The following is an 8544-nucleotide window of genomic DNA, read 5'->3' as shown; positions in this document are numbered from 1 at the left end:
ACCAGCCAGCATCAGACATGCCACATTGATTCTGGGGCTTTCTCAGCTTTTCTGTCATCTTTCCTTTCCCGAGGCAGCAGCACAAAACAGTTGGCCCAAATGAAACTTGTCTTTTTTCCAGATACCTTTATGATGAGAAGGTGGCCCTTTGGGAGAAGTGGTGGTCTGCTAGTCGGAGGACAAGTGTGAATTTGGAGGCAAGAAAGGAGCAGCCTGCGAACCTCAGACCAGGGATGCTATTAAACCTGTCAGCCAAGTTTTTACCCCAGGAGTTGATGGCGTCCTTGGTCCCAGCCACGGAGACCTGAGCTGGAAACGGGGAGCAAATGAGATGTGTGAAGTTCTTGGTGGCTGCCAGCTGTTTGGTGACACTGTCCCCAGCATCTGACCTTTTGGGAGAGTCACTGCTCTCTGTGGCCCACAGGCTTGCCAGGGTGACGTCCCGGTGTCACAAGCCCACAGTCCAGCACAGGCATGGGCAAACCAAGGGACGACGGCCACTTCCCACTTCTACTCTGCCCCCAGCCAAGTCCTAGTCCAGTTTGGACCATCCTGGAAATCCCTGGTCTTGCTGGTGGCACCGCAGGGCCAGCGAGCGGGGAAGGTCCTCCCAGACTATTTGAGGACTGGAGCCGCTTGCTGCAGAATCTCAAGAGATGGATGGGATAGAAGAGAGACAAATAGGAGAGTCCTGACAGAGCCTGGGAGGGCCAGATACGTCTGCAACTCTCCAGGTGGAGGGAGCAGCTCTGTCTGTGCAAGGGGAGACAACCTGTCTGGAGAGGGACTGTGCCCTGCCATCAGACCTGCTTCCCTGAATCCCTTGGAGCTGTGCATTTCCCAGCACAACTCATTGCAGTGGAGATCATTAGCAATACTGCCAGATAATTAATCTGAGCGCTCAGTGTGAGCTCCCATAAAACTGCCTTAATAGACTTCGAGCTGTACACTTGCTCTGCGAAAAAGACTGGTCCACATGTCTTTAAACAGGAGGAAAACTCCACACCACCCTCGCCCTGGAGGTCCTTCCCCCTTTAAACGCTCCAGTGGGGTCTTTAACAGCCAATGAAGGGATATTGTAGTGGGAATTATTTGCTGTACCTGACAATAACTGGAGAAATCACCTGCCAATACGGGTTCAGGACCTCAAAATAAAGGGGACCAAGATAAAGGATGCCTAAACCCCAGGAGAAGGAAGAGACCCCCAGTACCTGTGAGGCACAGTCCCCCACACATAGGGGCCAACCCAAATCCCAGGCGACTACCCAAATTCCAGGGGCAGCCTGGCCACCCTACTGCCAAGGTCCCCGGGTGGGGACCGCAAGGTCTGGGGACTTCAGAAGTGGAGGAAGGGAAGGAAGGGAACGGGAGGGTAGGGGGAGTCTGCAGCCCTACATCAAACCAGCGTCCTGCTCTGCCCACAGTTTCCTCATCTCCATCAAAGGAAGGTGGAGACACCCGTGCCCAGTGACCCCCTCAGCTGAGCTCCATCCATCAGGCTCAGAGCCCTGTTCACACCAGTTAAAAACATCCAAATTGTCGAATCTGGGACACATTCTTCCCTGATGGGCTCTGAGACCCCAGATCTGTGTGCGAAACCCATCCTCTGGCTCAGCCTGGGCAGCCATGTTTCCCCTGGTCTCCATGGACCACAGTGCATCAGCCCACGTTCCCTCTCCATCTTCAGGGCAGGACAAAGTCCTCCAGGTCATGCCTCAGCATGCAGCCTGGCAGCTTGAACCCAAGACCTGTCCTCAGAGGCTCTGCACAGTCTCGCAGACCTATGGAGGGTTTTGGGGACTTCCAGTGACACACCAGTGTCTGCTGGGAAGGCACAAGCCTGGAGCAGCCAGTGCAAGAGGAGCTGCGTGTCCCTGCAGACCAGCCAGTCTTCCTGAAGGGCACTTGGGAGCTCTGCAGAGAGCGTGCGAGATGCTGGGGGATGCTGAGACCCAGGGCTGTACGATGGAGAAAACAGCCATGGAAACCAGTGCTGGTTCCTCACCCCCAGGTGCCCACCATCCCTGGGTGTGCGCCCCAGCTGCCCATCTCCTTCTCGCTGTTCAAACCCTCTGCTATTTTTCCCAGAGCCTGGGGATGGCATCACCTCCTCATTTTTCTGGATGTGTGGCGAGGAGCTGGAGGCACACGGCTTTCCCGCCTCCTCTGTACCGAATGTGCTGCGCCCTGCAGAGAGTGAGAGTGTGTGGATGAGGCTCGTTCTGGTGGAAAACAAAGAGATGCCACATTTAAATCAGAGCTCTTCACTCATTTTCAGCTTCAAGTAACAGCTGACCAGGGAAAAGATACAAATGCAAATTTCAGGGGTAGTGCAGCTGGAACATGAGCATTCAAAACACAAGGACAAAAGCCATGGGATGTGGACGTCAATGAAAAAAGCAGGCATCAGCCCGCAGGGACCTTCCTGGCAGGGGATCAGGGGATCTTTGAGGGCAAGGACAGCAGGAAAGCTGATAGCTCCCGAGTAGGACCCTATCTCAGCTCCACGGGAAATATTCGCAGCACAGAGAAACACAGGACCTGCCAGGAGAGGAGCGGGAGGGCTGCACAAGCCCTCGAACACCGGAGCATCGAAGAGAAGAGCACGTGAGCAAGGCTGAACCTGGAGGGATAACACGAGTGAGCGGGACGTTGATGGGAAAGCAGAGGCTGCTGCGTGCAGGGGCACCACAGGCAGAATGAAGAGCATCTGCAGGGAGGAAGATGAAGAAGAGCTTCAGCTCACTGCCCAGCAGGAAAGAAGAACAAACAGAGGAGGATGCAGGGAATTCGGAGGAGTCTGGTGGTTTCCTTTTTTAGCTTTAATCTTCATAAAAATCCAGATGTGACCAGATAGTTAATGAAAGGGGAGGTGAGAAAACAGACCAGAACAGGAGAAGTGGAATAAAGGAGCGTGTAGGTGCATGGGATGTGTTCAGGGTGGGGGGCCTGGGAGAGCTCGTGGGGTTGCTGGAGGGAACAGGAAGATGGGGCAGAGAGGAACAAACCCGGCCAGGAAAAGAGGAGGGATTATCAACCCATCATCAGAGTGATATCGGACCAAATCGAGGTGAATTATTAAATGGTTTATAAACACTAGTACAATCAATCCACACCAAATAAGCCTCGTGTCCTCTTTTCACAGGACTGATGGCCTGATGGAAAGGAAGAAGCGATGCTACGAGGTGTATCAATGCTTTGGGCTGCCTTGCATCTCCAAAGGGGACCGCAGCCCCAACATCAGCCCTGCTCGGGGAAGATCTTGTCCAGGCTGGGGGGACCAGTGTAAAGCAATGCCACCAGGAGATAAGCCATGTCCTCCTCTTCCCCATGCACTGCCCCACTTCTCAAACACCCTCCCTTTTCTGGGCACAAGTTTTCATCCACACAAGTGCTCTGTGGGCTCTTGAACGGGTCTTTGATGTTGGCCATGTTTTCCAGGCAGTTGGTTCCCTGAACTGAGCCAGGGCAGGGCTCCCCAAACACTTGTGCCAGCACAGGGGGTGTGAAGGGCTGGGAATGAGCAGCTGGGGACGAGGGACCAGGCTGCGTCTCCAGGAGGCACGGATGGATTATGGCAGCTTAACACGTTCATCAAAATCCAGCCCCCCCCGGGTGACTGTCAGGCTGCAGGAGTGGTTCAGGGGAGGTTGTTAGGGCTCTCTCCTGGATTTCTGGACTGTATTTTCCCTCCTGATTAAGGTGGTGTGGCTCTAATGCATGAGTAACAGCAGCGGATTTGAGCCAAAACCAGCACGCAGGGTTGCAAGCACTCAGGGTGTCAAATGCAGGTCTGGAGGAGACATCAGCTGCATGAATACAGCGTGGGGACGGCGGCACAGCCAGAGCGGGTCCAGGCTGTGTGTGGGTGTAGGGGGGTGCTGTGGGGGTCACAGGCTAAAGAGGAGTCTGCAGTGCCCGAAAGCAAAACTGGGCAAATCTAGACCTGGGCAGGTCTAATCCTGAAATCTTCCTGTTGTTCACTTAGCACTGGTTTCAGCGGGATTTGTTCATGTCTAGGAGCAAGGAAGGATCTGGTGCACCACTACACAGCAGTAGTAAAGGACTTGAGAAGGCTTCTGCATCGTTGCAGGGCTTCGTGGTAAAAAGCCTGGTGTCCCAGAGAGTAACAAACGCCTGAGCATCCCCTTTGCAGAGGTGATCCCAGTCCGCGAGCAGCTCCCATCTCATTGCATCAGCCTTCCCCTGAGGTCGTATCCTGCATGGTGGGTTGGAGTCAGACCTATGCTGGGCTGCAGCTAAGGATGATGCCATGGAAATGGCATTGCTGGCTGATCATGATGCCTGCTGTGTCAGCACTCAGAGAAGCCGCAGCTGCACGCAAAAATGTTCCCTCCTCAGCAACTGGGAGCGGCAATGGAGCCTCTCAGCTCGTGGAAATATCCTGCCTGGCACGTCTGTGATTAGGTGATGTGATTCAAGCCAAAGGCCAGAGCTGATCTCGCTTCTGAGCCTGGTCCTTGCTGCAGCACTGAGGGTTGGGAGGCTCTGCCTGGGCTGCAGGCTGGGATGGCCACTGCCCAGTGCGAGGAGCATGAGTGAGCAGCCTTGGACTTCCTCCATGCTCTTTGGCCTCGCTGATTTGAGCCTCCTCTCAGGGACTTCACATTTCTCAGGTCTGGTCCACTTCAGGAGCCACGGTCACGACTGAGACACCCAGACATCACTCTGTTACGGTCCCTGGGCTCTGGCCACACCAGGATCCTGTTTCTCCTCCTGCCCAGCAGCTCTGCCATCTGCCTGGTGTTCACCACCATGGTGCCACCTCTGCCCGGGTCTCCTCTGATGGGCTCAGCGGAGTCACATGTGGGGTCTGGTGCCACCAGGCCTGGCAGGAGGGTTTTCAAAGCCCAAGAGCAAGAACTAACCCAGGACTGAGTGCTTGGAAAAGGGCTTTGAGCTCCTCTTCATTACCAGAGAGCTGAATCCAGCCCAAGAAATCTGAAAACCTTCAGCTTTGCAATTATCCTGCTGTGTATTTGAGCTCCTGTGGAGCTGAAATCAAACCTTTGATGGGGAAGAAAAGGAGGGCAAGACCTTTCCAGCAGCCGTGGCAGATGAGGCAGCTTCAACTGATGTGAGTGCAGGAAGCTCATTATCTCCAAAAAACTCTGGTGCACTGGAAACCAGCTGAGTGCTGGAGCTGGGGGGATTTATTTATGGCAGGTCTCTCTGGAGCTGCGACTCTGCCCAGGTGCACCTTGGGGATCAGGTCACCATCTCTGTCCCCAGGCTGGGCAGTATGAGAACAGCTTCAGACTGGTGCCACATCCCAGGACTTGCTTCACCCCAGCAAAAAAAAAAATGTAAGACGAAAAAGGAGGCACTTTCTTTTCACCTTGATGACGCCAGTGCCCTCCTGATGTTGCCACAAAGCTGGCTGTGCTTCTCAGAGCTTCCCTGGGAAACAACTGTTCATTCGATGCTTCTGGGTTTGAGATCATTTGCACCAGAAAAGATGAACTCAGACGGTTTTGGGCTTATGGCACCCCTGGGTGTCCCCGCCAGATGAAAATCCAGAGCCATGACAGAGCTATTGCTAAAACCCAGCCAGGAGAGAGGTCCTAGAGGTGTGTGTACAGCAAACGCTGCATTGCTGTAATTGATGTATGAACTCTGACTGCCTGGGCTAGTGCCGCGTCTCCAGCCCCATAGCCTGAACGCTCCCACCAAGGACCAAGTCTCCATTGGCTCCTGGAGAGGACACTAAGCTGGAGGCAGGCCAGCTTCAGGGCAGCGTGCAGGAGTTTGCTGGGGGCTGTTCAGAGATAGTGGGCTGGATTAAACCACAGTGCCTGAACTGAGGGGCCGGTCACCTCCAGCAGTTCACTCCACGCACACAAGTTTTCAGATGGCTTCTTGGAAGAGGTCATTTTCTTAAGGCTGAGGAAGTCCAACTGGAGCATGAAAATCTACTCTCGCATCCTTAGCAGAGCTCATAGACAAAATATGAGTCTCAGCATCTACTTCTGGCAAGGACTGATGTCTGGGAATGGGTAGTGACATGCCTCCAGCAAAGCTAGCCATGAAGTCTGTCCATACCATCAGGGTATCCTTCCCCCCCTGCAGCCCACAGCTCCAGCCAGGCAGACTTCTTCTCCTCATCCTTAGGCCTCTTGTTTACAGGTCAATCCCAGGGAGAGCTTGGGGGACCGGCCTCATTCCAGTGATTAGACAGGTCCCAGGCCAAGTGAGGGGCTGCAGGGCCTGGCAAGGATGCTCAAGGTGGCCAAATTGGATATGCCTATGTAAGCTGGTCATGGCAGGTGCCCTGGGTGGTCCATGGAGAGAAGCAGGAGCTTCCAGATGTTCAGTCAGCCTTAAGGGATCAGATATGTTATGCCCTGGGAGTGCTTATCCCTCTCACCAGCTACAATGGGAGCTTGAGATGGCCTGACCCATGGAGATGGCTCCATTTAAGACATCTACCATGAAGTTGGATAATGATCCTTAAATGTGCTCTTTGCAGACAAAATCCAGATCCCAACTTGAACTGAAACAGGGTAAGTGCAGATTGCTGCCCTGAAACCCTTGGGAAGGGGTAGTTGCACCTGCCTTGGGGCAGACCTGTGAGCCTTCACTATTGTCTGGTGGGAATGCATTTTTTGAGCAGTTTAGGCTGTAAAAAAGGAGCAACAAACTGAGAAAAATAGATGTTTGCTGCTGCTTTGCTTTTGTGTCCAGATGTGCGGGCCTGGGGACCAGCTCTCAAAGCTGGAGAAGAGGCAACATCTGAAGGCTGGAAGCAGACCCACCCCTCCTCCTCCAGCTATTGCATCCTCCCGATTGCACAGCAAATGAATGAGCCCATTTTAACACAGTCCAATGATTGCTGCTGCCACGGGGATGTCTGGACACTGAGTCATAGTTTACTTCTTATTCCTGCTGCATCATCCTTATTTTTTGATTCATGGACCACTCTGTGCATGAAAGAGCAAACTGTCCTTTTTGATCTCTTTTACTTGCTATAAAGATTTGCTCAACAAATGAGGTCTTAAAATGGAAACATCCCTGGATACCTGTGTTGAATTGATCTCCAGTCGGAAAGAATGTTCCCTTTTTCTCTTATTCACCCAAATATCCAGGCTGCTGTTCTCTTGCACTGAGAGCTGGCAGCAAACACTCACCATCTCCTTGCTTCACTGCCACACGCAGGCACCCTTCTTCTAAACAGGCTGAACCACACCAGCATGGGAACAAGCAGCCGAAGCACCAGGGATGGCAGGGAGGTGTGGAATTACCCTTTCCAATGAAGCCTACACACCTATTTCATTAGTGGGATCACCAGTCTATTTCCTTTTTGCAACCCAGCTAAGTGAGAACAGAGAGAACTTATTGCAAGAAAGAAACTGGACAAGTTGCTGCCCTGATAGCGGAGCCTGATGCACACAGAAACCCACCATAGCAGCCAGGGAAGCCAAAACCAACCTCTCCCACTGACACAGGCGGAAAGAGCGGGCAGCTCTGCTCAAAGCCACATGGTGAAGTGGGATTTCAGGAGGCACTGCAAAACTGATGGCGTAACCATAGCGTTTGGGGATGGCTAACCCCTAAGCTTGTGTGATTCAGGTCTTACAGAATGAAAAAAACTAGGCAAAAAGTCAAACACAAAACACTGCATCCTGACTACCTGTGCACTTACCTTTGGGGTTATGAGTTTTCAGGGGGTTGTTCTCTAACTAGAAACTTCTGTTTAATGGAGGTTGAAAAGCCTCGCGTGATCCCACAACTCCAGGAGGTCAGAAGGTTAGAAGTCCCTATATAAAGACACAGCGACTGACAGTGAAACCTTCACGTAACAGGGAAGTTTCCATGCTGGTAAGGTTGGTGCTCCCAACTCACTCTCATCTTCAGCGTGTCACCTGCACTTGGAGAAAGCAATAGGCAGTGACTGCCCTGCAAGAGCCCCAAGGGCAGGTCTGGGGCCAGGGCTAATGCTGGAAGCTGAGGCCACATGGCAAAAAGGTTCACCCTGACCTGAATGGCAGAGACAGAGGCAGGCAAGGATTTGCTGTGGCCGCACAGCTGTCTGGTGGCAGAGCAGAGCTGCCCTGTGCCTTCCCATTAGCCCATGCTGTCTCTCAGGTGTCTGGAAATGACTAAGTGAATTTAAGGGTGTGCCAGTTTGCAAATAGATGGAGAGTCTGGTGTTTGGAAATCTCTTCTTAGCTCCTTCTCCTGCTGCTTCTTGCATCAGCCCCCAATCCTGACCCTCCTCCTCCCCCAAGCCACAATGTGGGAGGTGCACCCTGAGGTGCCCTTTGGATTGGGGTGCAGGTACAGATGTTGGGACAAATCCATGTCAGGGAACCCCAGGAGAGGGAAAACATCTGCTCCACAGAGCAGAGCCCAGCCTGCCCAAGAGGCGCTGAGGTTCTCAGAGGAGATGGGCACCTCCGACAGCCTTGGCTTTCTGGGGGTTAAGCCAAAATCCTGCTGGGCCAGATGACTCAGAGAGAAGGTAGCAGGGGAGCGCGGTGGCGTGGGGGGAGAGGCACTGAGCAGTGACTCAGGTTCCCCCAT

The sequence above is a fragment of the Aptenodytes patagonicus genome, chromosome 16, assembly GCF_965638725.1.
Source record: "Aptenodytes patagonicus chromosome 16, bAptPat1.pri.cur, whole genome shotgun sequence".
Taxonomy (NCBI): Eukaryota; Metazoa; Chordata; class Aves; order Sphenisciformes; family Spheniscidae; genus Aptenodytes; species Aptenodytes patagonicus.
The sequence above is the reverse complement of the archived record's forward strand: the minus strand, read 5'-3'. Positions refer to the sequence as shown.